This window comes from Heterodontus francisci, chromosome 3, assembly GCF_036365525.1.
Source record: "Heterodontus francisci isolate sHetFra1 chromosome 3, sHetFra1.hap1, whole genome shotgun sequence".
Lineage (NCBI taxonomy): Eukaryota > Metazoa > Chordata > Chondrichthyes > Heterodontiformes > Heterodontidae > Heterodontus > Heterodontus francisci.
The window spans coordinates 8489414-8509219 of NC_090373.1; positions in this window are offsets into that span (position 1 = coordinate 8489414).

Consider the following 19806-nt stretch of genomic DNA (forward strand, 5'->3'; position numbering starts at 1 on the left):
CAACCCCCGACCCCCTCTACCACTGCTATAGCTGTAGCTCCTGGACCCTCCTCTACCACTGCTGCTGCTGTAACTCCAGGAACCCCCTCTCCCACTGCTGTTACTGTAACTCCTGGACTTCCCTCTACCACTGCTGTTCGTGTTGCTGTAACTCCTGGACTCCCCTCTACCACTGCTGCTGCCGTAACACCTGGACCCCCCTCCACCGCTGCTGTTGCTGTATCTCCTGGACACCCCCAACCCGCGCCCCCTCTACCACTGCTATTGCTGTAACTCCAGGAACCCCTTCTACCACTGCTGTTGCAGTAACTCCTGGACTCCCCTCCACCACTGCTGTTGCTGTAACTCCTGGACCCCCCTCTACTGCTGCTGCTGCTGTATCTCCTGGACTCGCCCAACCCCCGACCCCCTCTACCACTGCAATTGCTGTAACTCCAGGACCCCCTTCCACCACTGCTGTTGCAGTAACTCCTGGACTCCCCTCTACCACTGCTATAGCTGCAGCTCCTGGACCCTCCTCTACCACTGCTGCTGCTGTAACTCACGGAACCCCCTCTCCCACTGCTGCAACTGTAACTCCTGGATTTCCCTCGACCACTGCTGCTGCTGTAACTCCTGGACCCCCGCCCCCCCCTCATCTACCACTGCTGTAACTGTCATCCCTGGACAGCCCTCCACCACTGCTGTTAATGGAACTGCTGGACCCCCCTCTACCGCTGCTGCTGCTGTAAGTCCTGGAACCCCTCGACCACTGCTGCTGCTGTATCTCCTGGACACACCCACCCCCCACCCCCTCTACCACTGCTATTGCTGTAACTCCTGGACCCTCCTCTACCCCTGCTGTGACTGTAACTCCTGGACCCCCCTCTACCGCTGCTGCTGCTGTATGTCCTGGAACCCCTCTACCACTGCTGCAGCTGTTACTCCTGGACCCCCGCTCTACCACTGCTGCAGCTGTAACTCCTGGACCCCCGCTCTACCACTGCTGTTACTGTAACTCCTGGACACCCCTCTACCACTGCTGCTGATGTAACTCCTGGACCCTCCTCTACCACTGCTGTTGCAGTAACTCCTGGACCCCCCTCTGCCACTGCAGCTGCTGTAACTCCTGAACCCCCCTCTACCACTGCTGTCACTGTAACTCCTGGACCCACCTCTACCACTGCTGTTAGTGTAACTGCTGGACTCCCCTCTACCACTGCTGCTGCTGTAAGTCCTGGACCCCCTCTACCACTGCTGTTACTGTAACTCCTGGACCCTCCTCTACCACTGCGGCTGCTGTAAATCCTGGAACCTCCTCTACCACTGCTGCTGCTGTAACTCCTGGACCCCCTCTACCACTGCAGCTGCTGTAACTCCTGGACCGCCCCCCCTAACACTGCTGCTGCTGTAACTCCTGGACCCCCCTCTACCACTGCTGTTGCCGTAACCCCTGGACCCCCCTCTACCACTGCTGCAGCTGTAACTCCTGGACACCCCTCCACCACTGCTGTTGCAGTAACCCCTGGACCCCGCCCTAACACTGCTGCTGCAGTAACTCCTGGACCCCCGCTCTACCACTGCTGCTGCTGTAAATACCTGGCGACTCTCTACCACTGCTGCTGCTGTATCTCCTGGACACCCCCACCCCCTCGACCACTGCTATTGCTGTAACTCCTGGACTCCCCTCTACCACTGCTGTTGCAGTAACCCCTGGACCCCCCTCTACCACTGCTGCTGCAGTAACTCCTGGACCCCCCTCTACTTATGCTGTTACTGTAACACCTGGACTCCCCTCTACCACTGCTGCTGCAGTAACTCATGGACCCCCCTCTACGACTGCTGTTGCAGTAACTCCTGGACTCCCCCCTACCACTGCTGTTGCAGTAACCCCTGGACCCCCCTCTACCACTGCGGCTGCTGTAACTCGTGGACTCCCCTCTACCACTGCTGCTGCTGTAAGTCCTGGAACCTCCTCTACCACTGCTGCTGCTGTAACTCCTGGACCCCCCTCTACTGCTGCTGCTGCTGTATCTCCTGGACACGCCCAACCCCCGACCCCCTCTACCACTGCTATAGCTGTAGCTCCTGGACCCTCCTCTACCACTGCTGCTGCTGTAACTCCAGGAACCCCCGCTCCCACTGCTGTTACTGTAACTCCTGGACTTCCCTCTACCACTGCTGCAGCTCATACTCCTGGACCCCCCTCCACCACTGCTGTTCGTGTTGCTGTAACTCCTGGACTCCCCTCTACCACTGCTGCTGCCGTAACACCTGGACCCCCCTCCACCGCTGCTGTTGCTGTATCTCCTGGACACCCCCAACCCGCGCCCCCTCTACCACTGCTGTTGCAGTAACTCCTGGACTCCCCTCTACCACTGCTGTTGCTGTAACTCCTGGACCCCCCTCGACTGCTGCTGCTGCTGTATCTCCTGGACTCGCCCAACCCCCGACCCCCTCTACCACTGCTATTGCTGTAACTCCAGGACCCCCTTCAACCACTGCTGTTGCAGTAACTCCTAGACTCCCCTCTACCACTGCTATAGCTTAAGCTCCTGGACCCTCCTCTACCACTGCTGCTGCTGTAACTCACGGAACCCCCTCTCCAACTGCTGCAACTGTAACTCCTGGATTTCCCTCGACCACTGCTGCTGCTGTAACTCCTGGACCCCCGCCCCCCACCTCATCTACCACTGCTGTTACTGTCATCCCTGGACAGCCCTCTACCACTGCTGTTAATGTAACTGCTGGACCCCCCTCTACCGCTGCTGCTGCTGTAAGTCCTGGAACCCCTCGACCACTGCTGCTGCTGTATCTCCTGGACACCCCCACCCCCCCACCCCCTCTACCACTGCTATTGCTGTAACTCCTGGACCCTCCTCTACCCCTGCTGCTGCTGCAACTCCTGGACCCACCTCTCCCACTGCTGTTACTGTAACTCCTGGACCCCCCTCTACCGCTGCTGCTGCTGTAAGCCCTGGAACCCCTCTACCACTGCTGCAGCTGTTACTCCTGGACCCCCGCTCTACCACTGCTGCAGCTGTAACTCCTGGAACCCCGCTCTACCACAGCTGTTACTGTAACTCCTGGACACCCCTCTACCACTGCTGCTGATGTAACTCCTGGACCCTCCTCTACCACTGCTGTTGCAGTAACTCCTGGACCCCCCTCTGCCACTGCAGCTGCTGTAACTCCTGAACCCCCCTCTACCACTGCTGTTACTGTAACTCCTGGACCCACCTCTACCACTGCTGTTAGTGTAACTGCTGGACTCCCCTCTACCACTGCTGCTGCTGTAAGTCCTGGACCCCCCCCTAACACTGCTGCTGCTGTAACTCCTGGACCCCCCTCTACCACTGCTGTTGCAGTAACCCCTGGACCCCCCCTACCACTGCTGCTGCTGTAAATACCTGGACAACTCTCTACCACTGCTGCTGCTGTATCTCCTGGACACCCCCACCCCCTCGACCACTGCTTTGCTGTAACTCCTGGACCCTCCTCTACCACTGCTGCTGCTGTAACTCCTGGACTCCCCTCTACCACTACTGCTGCAGTAACTCCTGGACCCCCCTCTACTACTGCTGTTGCAGTAACTCCTGGACTCCCCCCTACCACTGCTGTTGCAGTAACCCCTGGACCCCCCTCTACCACTGCGGCTGCTGTAACTCGTGGACTCCCCTCTATCACTGCTGCTGCTGTAAATCCTGGAACCTCCTCTACCACTGCGGCTGCTGTAACTCGTGGACTCCCCTCTACCACTGCTGCTGTAAATCCTGGAACCTCCTCTACTGCTGCTGCTGCTGTAACTCCTGGACTTCCCTCTACCACTGCTGCTGCTGTAAATCCTGGACCCCCCTCTACCACTGCTGTTACTGTAACTCCTGGACCCCCCTCTAGCACTGCTGCTGCTGTAACTCCTGGAACCCCCTCTTCCAATGCTCTTACTGTAACTCTTGGACCCCCCTCTTCCACTGCTGCTGCTGCAACTCCTGGACCCCCCTGTCCCACTGCTGTTGCTGCAACTCCTGGACTTCCCTCTACCACTGCTGATGCTGTAACTCCAGGACCCAACACTCCCACTGCTGTTACTGTAACTCCTGGACTTCCCTCTACCACTGCTGCTGCTGTAACTCCAGGACCGCACTCTGCCACTGCTGCTGCTGTATCTCCTGGACACCCCCAACCCCCGCCATCTCTCCCACTGCTATTCTGTAACTCCTGGACCCTCCTCTACCACTGCTGCTGCCATAACTCATTGACCCCCCCTCTACCACTGCTGCTGCTGTAACCCCTGGACCCCCGCTCTACCACTGCTGCTGCTGTATCTCCTGGACACCCCTCTATCACTGCTGCTGCTGTAACGCCTGGATGCCCCTCTACCACTGCTGCTGATGTAACTCCTGGACCCCCCTCTACCACTGCTGCTGATATACCTCCTGGATCCCCCTCGACCACTGCAGCTGCTGTAACTCCTGGACCCACCTCTACCACTGCTGTTACTGTAACTCCTGGACCCACCTCTACCACTGCTGTTACTGTAACTGCTGGAGCCCCCTCTACCACTGCTGCTGCCAAAACTCCTGGACCCCCCCTCTACCACTGCTGCTGCTGTAACCCCTGGACCCCCGCTCTACCACTGCTGCTGCTGTATCTCCTGGAGCCCCCTCTAACACTACTGCTGCTGTAACTCATGGACCCCCCTCTACCAATGCTGCTGCTGTAACTCCTGGACCCCCCACTAACACTGCTGCTGCTGTAACTCATGGACCCACCTCGACCACTGCTGTTGCAGTAACCCCTGGACCCCCCTCTACCACTGCTGTTGCAGTAACACCTGGACCCCCCTCTACCACTGCTGCTACTGTATCTCCTGGACACCCCCACCCCCTCGACCACTGCTATTGCTGTAACTCCTGGACCCTCCTCTACGACTGCTGCTGCTGTAACTCCTGGACTCCCCTCTACCACTGCTGTTGCAGTAACCCCTGGACCCCCCTCTAACACTGCTGCTGCAGTAACTCCTGGACCCCCCTCTACTACTGCTGTTACAGTAACACCTGGACCCCCCTCTACCACTGCTGCTGCAGTAACTCCTGGACTTCCCTCTACTACTGCTGTTACTGTAACACCTGGACTTCCCTCTACCACTGCTGCTGCAGTAACTCCTGGACCCCCCTCTACCACTGCTGCTGCAGTAACACCTGGACTCCCCCCTACCACTGCTGTTGCAGTAACCCCTGGACCCCCCTCTACCACTGCGGCTGCTGTAACTCCTGGACCCCCCTCTACCACTGCTGCTGCTGTAACTCCAGGAACCCCCTCTGCCACTGCGGCTGCTGTAACTCCTGGACTTCCCTCTACCACTGCTGCTGCTGTAACTCCTGGACTCCCCTCTACCACTGCAGCTGCAGTAACTCCTGGATCCCCCTCTACCACTGCTGCTGCTGTAAATCCTGGACCCTCCTCTACCACTTCTGTTACTGTAACTCCTGGACCCCCCTCTACCACTGCTGCTGCAGTAACTCCTGGACCCCCCTCTACTACTGCTGTTACTGTAACACCTGGACTCCCCTCTACCACTGCTGCTGCAGTAACTCCTGGACCCCCCTCTACTACTGCTGTTGCAGTAACTCCTGGACTCCCCCCTACCACTGCTGTTGCAGTAACCCCTGGAACCCCTCTCTACCACTGCGGCTGCTGTAACTCGTGGACTCCCCTCTACCACTGCTGCTGCTGTAAATCCTGGAACCTCCTCTACCACTGCTGCTGTTATAACTCCTGGACCCCCTCTACCACTGCAGCTGCTGTAACTCCTGGACCCCCCCCCTAACACTGCTGCTGCTGTAACTCCTGGACCCCCCTCTACCACTGCTGTTGCAGTAACCCCTGGACCCCCCTCTACCACTGCTGCAGCTGTAACTCCTGGACCCCCCTCTACCACTGCTGTTGCAGAAACCCCTGGACCCCCCCCTAACACTGCTGCTGCTGTAACTCCTGGACCCCCGCTCTACCACTGCTGCTGCTGTATCTCCTGGACACCCCCACCCCCTCGACCACTGCTTTGCTGTAACTCCTGGACCCTCCTCTACCACTGCTGCTGCTGTAACTCCTGGACTCCCCTCTACCACTGCTGTTGCAGTAACCCCTGGACCCCCCTCTACCACTGCTGCTGCAGTAACTCCTGGACCCCCCTCTACTACTGCTGTTACTGTAACACCTGGACACCCCTCTACCACTGCTGCTGCAGTAACTCCTGGACCCCCCTCTACTACTGCTGTTGCAGTAACTCCTGGACTCCCCCCTACCACTGCTGTTGCAGTAACCCCTGGACCCCCCTCTACCAGTGCGGCTGCTGTAACTCGTGGACTCCCCTCTATCACTGCTGCTGCTGTAATTCCTGGAACCTCCTCTACCACTGCGGCTGCTGTAACTCGTGGACTCCCCTCTACCACTGCTGCTGTAAATCCTGGAACCTCCTCTACTGCTGGTGCTGCTGTAACTCCTGGACTTCCCTCTACCACTGCTGCTGCTGTAAATCCTGGACCCCCCTCTACCACTGCTGTTACTGTAACTCCTGGACCCCCCTCTAGCACTGCTGCTGCTGTAACTCCTGGAACCCCCTCTTCCAATGCTCTTACTGTAATTCTTGGACCCCCCTCTTCCACTGCTGCTGCTGCAACTCCTGGACCCCCCTGTCCCACTGCTGTTGCTGCAACTCCTGGACTTCCCTCTACCACTGCTGATGCTGTAACTCCAGGACCCAACACTCCCACTGCTGTTACTGTAACTCCTGGACTTCCCTCTACCACTGCTGCTGCTGTAACTCCAGGACCGCACTCTGCCACTGCTGCTGCTGTATCTCCTGGACACCCCCAACCCCCGCCACCTCTCCCACTGCTATTCTGTAATCCTGGACCCTCCTCGACCACTGCTGCTGCCATAACTCATGGACCCCCCCTCTACCACTGCTGCTGCTGTAACCCCTGGACCCCCGCTCTACCACTGCTGCTGCTGTAACTCCAGGAACCCCCTCTGCCACTGCGGCTGCTGTAACTCCTGGACTTCCCTCTACCACTGCTGCTGCTGTAACTCCTGGACTCCCCTCTACCACTGCTGCTGCAGTAACTCCTGGACCCCCCTCTACCACTGCTGCTGCTGTAAATCCTGGACCCTCCTCTACCACTTCTGTTACTGTAACTCCTGGACCCCCCTCTAGCACTGCAGCTGCTGTAACTCCTGGAACCCCCTCTTCCAATGCTCTTACTGTAACTCCTGGACCCCCCTCTTCCACTGCTGCTGCTGTAACTCCTGGACTCCCCTCCACCACTGCTGTTGCAGTAACCCCTGGACCCCCCTCTACCACTGCTGCTGCAGTAACTCCTGGAACCCCTTCTACTACTGCTGTTACTGTAACACCTGGACTCCCCTCTACCACTGCTGCTGCAGTAACTCCTGGACCCCCCTCTACTACTGCTGTTGCAGTAACTCCTGGACTCCCCCTTACCACTGCTGTTGCAGTAACCCCTGGACCCCCTCTCTACCACTGCGGCTGCTGTAACTCGTGGACTCCCCTCTACCACTGCTGCTGCTGTAAATCCTGGAACCTCCTCTACCACTGCTGCTGTTATAACTCCTGGACCCCCTCTACCACTGCAGCTGCTGTAACTCCTGGACCCCCCTCTACCACTGCTGCTGCTGTAACTCCTGGACCCCCCTCTACCACTGCTGTTGCAGTAACCCCTGGACCCCCCTCTACCACTGCTGTTACTGTAACTCCTGGACCCCCCTCTACCACTGCTGCTGCTGTAACTCCTGGACCCCCCTCTACCACTGCTGTTGCAGTAACCCCTGGACCCCCCTCTACCACTGCTGTTACTGTAACCCCTGGACCCCCCTCTACCACTGCTGTTACTGTAACTCCTGGACCCCCCTGTACCACTGCTGTTGCAGTAACCCCTGGACCCCCCTCTACCACTGCTGTTACTGTAACTCCTGGACCCCCCTCTACCACTGCTGCTGCTGTAACTCCTGGACCCCCCTCTACCACTGCTGTTGCAGTAACCCCTGGACCCCCCTCTACCACTGCTGTTACTGGAACTCCTGGACCCCCCCCCTAACACTGCTGCTGCTGTAACTCCTGGACCCCCCTCTACCACTGCTGTTGCAGTAACCCCTGGACCCCCCTCTACCACTGCTGCAGCTGTAACTCCTGGACTCCCCCTTACCACTGCTGTTGCAGTAACCCCTGGACCCCCCCCTAACACTGCTGCTGCTTTAACTCCTGGACCCCCGCTCTACCACTGCTGCTGCTGTAAATACCTGGACGACTCTCTACCACTGCTGCTGCTGTATCTCCTGGGCACCCCCACCCCCTCGACCACTGCTTTGCTGTAACTCCTGGACCCTCCTCTACCACTGCTGCTGCTGTAACTCCTGGACTCCCCTCTACCACTGCTGTTGCAGTAACCCCTGGACCCCCCTCTTCCACTGCTGCTGCTGCAACTCCTGGACCCCCCTGTCCCACTGCTGTTGCTGCAACTCCTGGACTTCCCTCTACCACTGCTGATGCTGTAACTCCAGGACCCAACACTCCCACTGCTGTTACTGTAACTCCTGGACTTCCCTCTACCACTGCTGCTGCTGTAACTCCAGGACCGCACTCTGCCACTGCTGCTGCTGTATCTCCTGGACACCCCCAACCCCCGCCATCTCTCCCACTGCTATTCTGTAACTCCTGGACCCTCCTCTACCACTGCTGCTGCCATAACTCATTGACCCCCCCTCTACCACTGCTGCTGCTGTAACCCCTGGACCCCCGCTCTACCACTGCTGCTGCTGTATCTCCTGGACACCCCTCTATCACTGCTGCTGCTGTAACGCCTGGATGCCCCTCTACCACTGCTGCTGATGTAACTCCTGGACCCCCCTCTACCACTGCTGCTGATATACCTCCTGGATCCCCCTCGACCACTGCAGCTGCTGTAACTCCTGGACCCACCTCTACCACTGCTGTTACTGTAACTCCTGGACCCACCTCTACCACTGCTGTTACTGTAACTGCTGGAGCCCCCTCTACCACTGCTGCTGCCAAAACTCCTGGACCCCCCCTCTACCACTGCTGCTGCTGTAACCCCTGGACCCCCGCTCTACCACTGCTGCTGCTGTATCTCCTGGAGCCCCCTCTAACACTACTGCTGCTGTAACTCATGGACCCCCCTCTACCAATGCTGCTGCTGTAACTCCTGGACCCCCCACTAACACTGCTGCTGCTGTAACTCATGGACCCACCTCGACCACTGCTGTTGCAGTAACCCCTGGACCCCCCTCTACCACTGCTGTTGCAGTAACACCTGGACCCCCCTCTACCACTGCTGCTACTGTATCTCCTGGACACCCCCACCCCCTCGACCACTGCTATTGCTGTAACTCCTGGACCCTCCTCTACGACTGCTGCTGCTGTAACTCCTGGACTCCCCTCTACCACTGCTGTTGCAGTAACCCCTGGACCCCCCTCTACCACTGCTGCTGCAGTAACTCCTGGACCCCCCTCTACTACTGCTGTTACAGTAACACCTGGACCCCCCTCTACCACTGCTGCTGCAGTAACTCCTGGACTTCCCTCTACTACTGCTGTTACTGTAACACCTGGACTTCCCTCTACCACTGCTGCTGCAGTAACTCCTGGACCCCCCTCTACCACTGCTGCTGCAGTAACACCTGGACTCCCCCCTACCACTGCTGTTGCAGTAACCCCTGGACCCCCCTCTACCACTGCGGCTGCTGTAACTCCTGGACCCCCCTCTACCACTGCTGCTGCTGTAACTCCAGGAACCCCCTCTGCCACTGCGGCTGCTGTAACTCCTGGACTTCCCTCTACCACTGCTGCTGCTGTAACTCCTGGACTCCCCTCTACCACTGCTGCTGCAGTAACTCCTGGATCCCCCTCTACCACTGCTGCTGCTGTAAATCCTGGACCCTCCTCTACCACTTCTGTTACTGTAACTCCTGGACCCCCCTCTACCACTGCTGCTGCAGTAACTCCTGGACCCCCCTCTACTACTGCTGTTACTGTAACACCTGGACTCCCCTCTACCACTGCTGCTGCAGTAACTCCTGGACCCCCCTCTACTACTGCTGTTGCAGTAACTCCTGGACTCCCCCCTACCACTGCTGTTGCAGTAACCCCTGGAACCCCTCTCTACCACTGCGGCTGCTGTAACTCGTGGACTCCCCTCTACCACTGCTGCTGCTGTAAATCCTGGAACCTCCTCTACCACTGCTGCTGTTATAACTCCTGGACCCCCTCTACCACTGCAGCTGCTGTAACTCCTGGACCCCCCCCCTAACACTGCTGCTGCTGTAACTCCTGGACCCCCCTCTACCACTGCTGTTGCAGTAACCCCTGGACCCCCCTCTACCACTGCTGCAGCTGTAACTCCTGGACCCCCCTCTACCACTGCTGTTGCAGAAACCCCTGGACCCCCCCCTAACACTGCTGCTGCTGTAACTCCTGGACCCCCGCTCTACCACTGCTGCTGCTGTATCTCCTGGACACCCCCACCCCCTCGACCACTGCTTTGCTGTAACTCCTGGACCCTCCTCTACCACTGCTGCTGCTGTAACTCCTGGACTCCCCTCTACCACTGCTGTTGCAGTAACCCCTGGACCCCCCTCTACCACTGCTGCTGCAGTAACTCCTGGACCCCCCTCTACTACTGCTGTTACTGTAACACCTGGACACCCCTCTACCACTGCTGCTGCAGTAACTCCTGGACCCCCCTCTACTACTGCTGTTGCAGTAACTCCTGGACTCCCCCCTACCACTGCTGTTGCAGTAACCCCTGGACCCCCCTCTACCAGTGCGGCTGCTGTAACTCGTGGACTCCCCTCTATCACTGCTGCTGCTGTAATTCCTGGAACCTCCTCTACCACTGCGGCTGCTGTAACTCGTGGACTCCCCTCTACCACTGCTGCTGTAAATCCTGGAACCTCCTCTACTGCTGGTGCTGCTGTAACTCCTGGACTTCCCTCTACCACTGCTGCTGCTGTAAATCCTGGACCCCCCTCTACCACTGCTGTTACTGTAACTCCTGGACCCCCCTCTAGCACTGCTGCTGCTGTAACTCCTGGAACCCCCTCTTCCAATGCTCTTACTGTAATTCTTGGACCCCCCTCTTCCACTGCTGCTGCTGCAACTCCTGGACCCCCCTGTCCCACTGCTGTTGCTGCAACTCCTGGACTTCCCTCTACCACTGCTGATGCTGTAACTCCAGGACCCAACACTCCCACTGCTGTTACTGTAACTCCTGGACTTCCCTCTACCACTGCTGCTGCTGTAACTCCAGGACCGCACTCTGCCACTGCTGCTGCTGTATCTCCTGGACACCCCCAACCCCCGCCACCTCTCCCACTGCTATTCTGTAATCCTGGACCCTCCTCGACCACTGCTGCTGCCATAACTCATGGACCCCCCCTCTACCACTGCTGCTGCTGTAACCCCTGGACCCCCGCTCTACCACTGCTGCTGCTGTAACTCCAGGAACCCCCTCTGCCACTGCGGCTGCTGTAACTCCTGGACTTCCCTCTACCACTGCTGCTGCTGTAACTCCTGGACTCCCCTCTACCACTGCTGCTGCAGTAACTCCTGGACCCCCCTCTACCACTGCTGCTGCTGTAAATCCTGGACCCTCCTCTACCACTTCTGTTACTGTAACTCCTGGACCCCCCTCTAGCACTGCAGCTGCTGTAACTCCTGGAACCCCCTCTTCCAATGCTCTTACTGTAACTCCTGGACCCCCCTCTTCCACTGCTGCTGCTGTAACTCCTGGACTCCCCTCCACCACTGCTGTTGCAGTAACCCCTGGACCCCCCTCTACCACTGCTGCTGCAGTAACTCCTGGAACCCCTTCTACTACTGCTGTTACTGTAACACCTGGACTCCCCTCTACCACTGCTGCTGCAGTAACTCCTGGACCCCCCTCTACTACTGCTGTTGCAGTAACTCCTGGACTCCCCCTTACCACTGCTGTTGCAGTAACCCCTGGACCCCCTCTCTACCACTGCGGCTGCTGTAACTCGTGGACTCCCCTCTACCACTGCTGCTGCTGTAAATCCTGGAACCTCCTCTACCACTGCTGCTGTTATAACTCCTGGACCCCCTCTACCACTGCAGCTGCTGTAACTCCTGGACCCCCCTCTACCACTGCTGCTGCTGTAACTCCTGGACCCCCCTCTACCACTGCTGTTGCAGTAACCCCTGGACCCCCCTCTACCACTGCTGTTACTGTAACTCCTGGACCCCCCTCTACCACTGCTGCTGCTGTAACTCCTGGACCCCCCTCTACCACTGCTGTTGCAGTAACCCCTGGACCCCCCTCTACCACTGCTGTTACTGTAACCCCTGGACCCCCCTCTACCACTGCTGTTACTGTAACTCCTGGACCCCCCTGTACCACTGCTGTTGCAGTAACCCCTGGACCCCCCTCTACCACTGCTGTTACTGTAACTCCTGGACCCCCCTCTACCACTGCTGCTGCTGTAACTCCTGGACCCCCCTCTACCACTGCTGTTGCAGTAACCCCTGGACCCCCCTCTACCACTGCTGTTACTGGAACTCCTGGACCCCCCCCCTAACACTGCTGCTGCTGTAACTCCTGGACCCCCCTCTACCACTGCTGTTGCAGTAACCCCTGGACCCCCCTCTACCACTGCTGCAGCTGTAACTCCTGGACTCCCCCTTACCACTGCTGTTGCAGTAACCCCTGGACCCCCCCCTAACACTGCTGCTGCTTTAACTCCTGGACCCCCGCTCTACCACTGCTGCTGCTGTAAATACCTGGACGACTCTCTACCACTGCTGCTGCTGTATCTCCTGGGCACCCCCACCCCCTCGACCACTGCTTTGCTGTAACTCCTGGACCCTCCTCTACCACTGCTGCTGCTGTAACTCCTGGACTCCCCTCTACCACTGCTGTTGCAGTAACCCCTGGACCCCCCTCTACCACTGCTGCTGCAGCAACTCCTGGACCCCCCTCTACTACTGCTGCTGCAGTAACTCCTGGACCCCACTCTACTACTGCTGTTGCAGTAACTCCTGGACTCCCCCCTACCACTGCTGTTGCAGTAACCCCTGGACCCCCCTCTACCACTGCGGCTGCTGTAACTCGTGGACTCCCCTCTATCACTGCTGCTGCTGTAAATCCTGGAACCTCCTCTACCACTGCGGCTGCTGTAACTCCTGGACTTCCCTCTACCACTGCTGATGCTGTAACTCCAGGACCCAACACTCCCACTGCTGTTACTGTAACTCCTGGACTTCCCTCTAGCACTGCTATTGCTGTAACTCCAGGACCGCACTCTGCCACTGCTGCTGCTGTATCTCCTGGACATTCCCAACCCCTGCCACCTCTCCCACTGCTATTCTGTAACTCCTGGACCCTCCTCTACCACTGCTGCTGCCATAACCCATGGACCCCCCCTCTACCACTGCTGCTGCTGTAACCCCTGGACCCCCGCTCTACCACTGCTGCTGCTGTATCTCCTGGACACCCCTCTACCACTGCTGCTGCTGTAACGCCTGGATGCCCCTCTACCACTGCTGCTGATGTAACTCCTGGACCCCCCTCTACCACTGCTGCTGATATACCTCCTGGATCCCCCTCGACCACTGCAGCTGCTGTAACTCCTGGACCCACCTCTACCACTGCTGTTACTGTAACTCCTGGACCCACCTCTACCACTGCTGTTACTGTAACTGCTGGACCCCCCTCTACCACTGCTGTTACTGTAACTCCTGGACCCCCCTCTACCACTGCTGCTGCCATAACTCCTGGACCCCCCCTCTACCACTGCTGCTGCTGTAACCCCTGGACCCCCGCTCTACCACTGCCGCTGCTGTATCTCCTGGAGCCCCCTCTAACACTACTGCTGCTGTAACTCATGGACCCCCCTCTACCAATGCTGCTGCTGTAACTCCTGGACCCCCCACTAACACTGCTGCTGCTGTAACTCATGGACCCACCTCTACCACTGCTGTTGCAGTAACCCCTGGACCCCCCTCTACCACTGCTGTTGCAGTAACACCTGGACCCCCCTCTACCACTGCTGCTGCTGTATCTCCTGGACACCCCCACCCCCTCGACCACTGCTATTGCTGTAACTCCTGGACCCTCCTCTACCACTGCTGCTGCTGTAACTCCTGGACTCCCCTCCACCACTGCTGTTGCAGTAACCCCTGGACCCCCCTCTACCACTGCTGCTGCAGTAACTCCTGGACCCCCCTCTACTACTGCTGTTGCAGTAACACCTGGACCCCCCTCTACCACTGCTGCTGCAGTAACTCCTGCACCCCCCTCTACTACTACTGTTACTGTAACACCTGGACTCCCCTCTACCACTGCTGCTGCAGTAACTCCTGGACCCCCCTCTACCACTGCTGCTGCAGTAACACCTGGACTCCCCCCTACCACTGCTGTTGCAGTAACCCCTGGACTCCCCTCTACCACTGCGGCTGCTGTAACTCCTGGACCCCCCTCTACCACTGCTGCTGCTGTAACTCCAGGAACCCCCTCTGCCACTGCGGCTGCTGTAACTCCTGGACTTCCGTCTACCACTGCTGCTGCTGTAACTCCTGGACTCCCCTCTACCACTGCTGCTGCAGTAACTCCTGGACCCCCCTCTACCACTGCTTCTGCTGTAAATCCTGGACCCTCCTCTACCAATGCTGTTACTGTAACTCCTGGACCCCCCTCAAGCACTGCTGCTGCTGTAACTCCTGGAACCCCCTCTTCCAATGCTCTTACTGTAACTCCTGGACCCCCCTCTTCCACTGCTGCTGCTGCAACTCCTGGACCCCCCTGTCCCACTGCTGTTGCTGCAACTCCTGGACTTCCCTCTACCACTGCTGATGCTGTAACTCCTGGACCCAACACTCCCACTGCTGTTACTGTAACTCCTGGACCCAACACTCCCACTGCTGTTGCTGCAACTCCTGGACTTCCCTCTACCACTGCTGCTGCTGTAAATCCTGGACCCTCCTCTACCACTGCTGTTACTGTAACTCCTGGACGCTCCACTAGCATTGCTGCTGCAGTAACTCCAGGACCCCCCTCTGCTACTGCTGTTGCAGTAACTCCTGGACCCCTCTCTACCACTGCTATTGCTGTAACTCCTGGACCCCCCTCTACCACTGCTATTGCTGTAACTCCTGGACTCCCCTCTACCACTGCTATTGCTGTAACTCCTGGACCCCCCTCTACCACTGCTATTGCTGTAACTCCTGGACCCCCACTACCACTGCTATTGCTGTAACTCCTGGACTCCCCTCTACTAATGCTGTAACTGTAACTCCTGGAATCCCCTCTACCACTCCTGTTGCAGTAACTCCTGGACCCCCCTCTACCACTGCTGCTGCTGGAAGTCCTGGATTCCCCTCTACCACTGCTGCTGCTGTAAGTCCTGGACTCCCCTCTACCACTGCTGCTGCTGTAACTCCTGGACACCCCTCTACCACTGCTGCTGCTGTAAGTCCTGGACTCCCCTCTACCACTGCTGTTACTGTAACTCCTGGAACCTCCTCTACCACTGCTGTTACTGTAACTCCTGGAACCTCCTCTGCCACTGCGGCTGCTGTAACTCCTGGACTTCCCTCTACCACTGCTGCTGCTGTAACTCCTGGACTCCCCTCTACCACTGCTGCTGCAGTAACTCCTGGACCCCCCTCTACCACTGCTGCTGCTGTAAATCCTGGACCCTCCTCTACCACTTCTGTTACTGTAACTCCTGGACCCCCCTCTAGCACTGCAGCTGCTGTAACTCCTGGAACCCCCTCTTCCAATGCTCTTACTGTAACTCCTGGACCCCCCTCTTCCACTGCTGCTGCTGTAACTCCTGGACTCCCCTCCACCACTGCTGTTGCAGTAACCCCTGGACCCCCCTCTACCACTGCTGCTGCAGTAACTCCTGGAACCCCCTCTACCACTGCGGCTGCTGTAACTCGTGGACTCCCCTCTATCACTGCTGCTGCTGTAAATCCTGGAACCTCCTCTACCACTGCGGCTGCTGTAACTCCTGGACCCCCCTCTACCACTGCTGCTGCTGTAACTCCTGGACTTCCCTCTACCACTGCTGCTGCTGTAACTCTTGGACCCCCCTCTACCACTGCTGTTACTGTAACTCCTGGACCCCCCTCTACCACTGCTGTTACTGTAACTCCTGGACCCCCCTCTAGCACTGCTGCTGCTGTAACTCCTGGACTTCCCTCTACCACTGCTGATGCTGTAACTCCAGGACCCAACACTCCCACTGCTGTTACTGTAACTCCTGGACTTCCCTCTAGCACTGCTGTTGCTGTAACTCCAGGACTGCACTCTGCCACTGCTGCTGCTGTATCTCCTGGACATTCCCAACCCCTGCCACCTCTCCCATTGCTATTCTGTAACTCCTGGACCCCCCTCTACCACTGCTGCTGCTGTATCTCCTGGACACCCCTCTACCACTGCTGCTGCTGTATCTCCTGGACACCCCTCTACCACTGCTGCTGCTGTAACGCCTGGATGCCCCTCTACCACTGCTGCTGATGTAACTCCTGGACCCCCCTCTACCACTGCTGCTGATATACCTCCTGGATCCCCCTCGACCACTGCAGCTGCTGTAACTCCTGGACCCACCTCTACCACTGCTGTTACTGTAACTCCTGGACCCACCTCTACCACTGCTGTTACTGTAACTGCTGGACCCCCCTCTACCACTGCTGCTGCCATAACTCCTGGACCCCCCCTCTACCACTGCTGCTGCTGTAACCCCTGGACCCCCGCTCTACCACTGCTGCTGCTGTAACCCCTGGACCCCCGCTCTACCACTGCTGCTGCTGTATCTCCTGGACCCCCCCTCTACCACTGCTGCTGCTGTAACCCCTGGACCCCCGCTCTACCACTGCTGCTGCTGTAACTCATGGACCCCCCTCTACCAATGCTGCTGCTGTAACTCCTGGACCCCCCACTAACACTGCTGCTGCTGTAACTCATGGACACCCCCACCCCCTCGACCACTGCTATTGCTGTAACTCCTGGACCATCCTCTACCACTGCTGCTGCTGTAACTCCTGGACTCCCCTCCACCACTGCTGTTGCAGTAACCCCTGGACCCCCCTCTACCACTGCTGCTGCAGTAACTCCTGGACCCCCCTCTACTACTGCTGTTGCAGTAACACCTGGACCCCCCTCTACCACTGCTGCTGCAGTAACTCCTGCACCCCCCTCTACTACTACTGTTACTGTAACACCTGGACTCCCCTCTACCACTGCTGCTGCAGTAACTCCTGGACCCCCCTCCACCACTGCTGCTGCAGTAACACCTGGACTCCCCCATACCACTGCTGTTGCAGTAACCCCTGGACTCCCCTCTACCACTGCGGCTGCTGTAACTCCTGGACCCCCCTCTACCACTGCTGCTGCTGTAACTCCAGGAACCCCCTCTGCCACTGCGGCTGCTGTAACTCCTGGACTTCCGTCTACCACTGCTGCTGCTGTAACTCCTGGACTCCCCTCTACCACTGCTGCTGCAGTAACTCCTGGACCCCCCTCTACCACTGCTGCTGCTGTAAATCCTGGACCCTCCTCTACCAATGCTGTTACTGTAACTCCTGGACCCCCCTCTAGCACTGCTGCTGCTGTAACTCCTGGAACCCCCTCTTCCAATGCTCTTACTGTAACTCCTGGACCCCCCTCTTCCACTGCTGCTGCTGCAACTCCTGGACCCCCCTGTCCCACTGCTGTTGCTGCAACTCCTGGACTTCCCTCTACCACTGCTGATGCTGTAACTCCTGGACCCAACACTCCCACTGCTGTTACTGTAACTCCTGGACCCCACTCTACCACTGCTGCTGCTGTAAATCCTGGACCCTCCTCTACCACTGCTGTTACTGTAACTCCTGGACGCTCCACTAGCATTGCTGCTGCAGTAACTCCAGGACCCCCCTCTGCTACTGCTGTTGCAGTAACTCCTGGACCCCTCTCTACCACTGCTATTGCTGTAACTCCTGGACCCCCCTCTACCACTGCTATTGCTGTAACTCCTGGACTCCCCTCTACCACTGCTATTGCTGTAACTCCTGGACCCCCCTCTACCACTGCTATTGCTGTAACTCCTGGACCCCCACTACCACTGCTATTGCTGTAACTCCTGGACTCCCCTCTACTAATGCTGTAACTGTAACTCCTGGAATCCCCTCTACCACTCCTGTTGCAGTAACTCCTGGACCCCCCTCTACCACTGCTGCTGCTGGAAGTCCTGGAATCCCCTCTACCACTGCTGCTGCTGTAAGTCCTGGACTCCCCTCTACCACTGCTGCTGCTGTAACTCCTGGACTCCCCTCTACCACTGCTGTTACTGTAACTCCTGGAACCTCCTCTACCACTGCTGTTACTGTAACTCCTGGAACCTCCTCTGCCACTGCGGCTGCTGTAACTCCTGGACTTCCCTCTACCACTGCTGCTGCTGTAACTCCTGGACTCCCCTCTACCACTGCTGCTGCAGTAACTCCTGGACCCCCCTCTACCACTGCTGCTGCTGTAAATCCTGGACCCTCCTCTACCACTTCTGTTACTGTAACTCCTGGACCCCCCTCTAGCACTGCAGCTGCTGTAACTCCTGGAACCCCCTCTTCCAATGCTCTTACTGTAACTCCTGGACCCCCCTCTTCCACTGCTGCTGCTGTAACTCCTGGACTCCCCTCCACCACTGCTGTTGCAGTAACCCCTGGACCCCCCTCTACCACTGCTGCTGCAGTAACTCCTGGAACCCCCTCTACCACTGCGGCTGCTGTAACTCGTGGACTCCCCTCTATCACTGCTGCTGCTGTAAATCCTGGAACCTCCTCTACCACTGCGGCTGCTGTAACTCCTGGACCCCCCTCTACCACTGCTGCTGCTGTAACTCCTGGACTTCCCTCTACCACTGCTGCTGCTGTAACTCTTGGACCCCCCTCTACCACTGCTGTTACTGTAACTCCTGGACCCCCCTCTACCACTGCTGTTACTGTAACTCCTGGACCCCCCTCTAGCACTGCTGCTGCTGTAACTCCTGGACTTCCCTCTACCACTGCTGATGCTGTAACTCCAGGACCCAACACTCCCACTGCTGTTACTGTAACTCCTGGACTTCCCTCTAGCACTGCTGTTGCTGTAACTCCAGGACTGCACTCTGCCACTGCTGCTGCTGTATCTCCTGGACATTCCCAACCCCTGCCACCTCTCCCATTGCTATTCTGTAACTCCTGGACCCCCCTCTACCACTGCTGCTGCTGTATCTCCTGGACACCCCTCTACCACTGCTGCTGCTGTATCTCCTGGACACCCCTCTACCACTGCTGCTGCTGTAACGCCTGGATGCCCCTCTACCACTGCTGCTGATGTAACTCCTGGACCCCCCTCTACCACTGCTGCTGATATACCTCCTGGATCCCCCTCGACCACTGCAGCTGCTGTAACTCCTGGACCCACCTCTACCACTGCTGTTACTGTAACTCCTGGACCCACCTCTACCACTGCTGTTACTGTAACTGCTGGACCCCCCTCTACCACTGCTGCTGCCATAACTCCTGGACCCCCCCTCTACCACTGCTGCTGCTGTAACCCCTGGACCCCCGCTCTACCACTGCTGCTGCTGTAACCCCTGGACCCCCGCTCTACCACTGCTGCTGCTGTATCTCCTGGACCCCCCCTCTACCACTGCTGCTGCTGTAACCCCTGGACCCCCGCTCTACCACTGCTGCTGCTGTAACTCATGGACCCCCCTCTACCAATGCTGCTGCTGTAACTCCTGGACCCC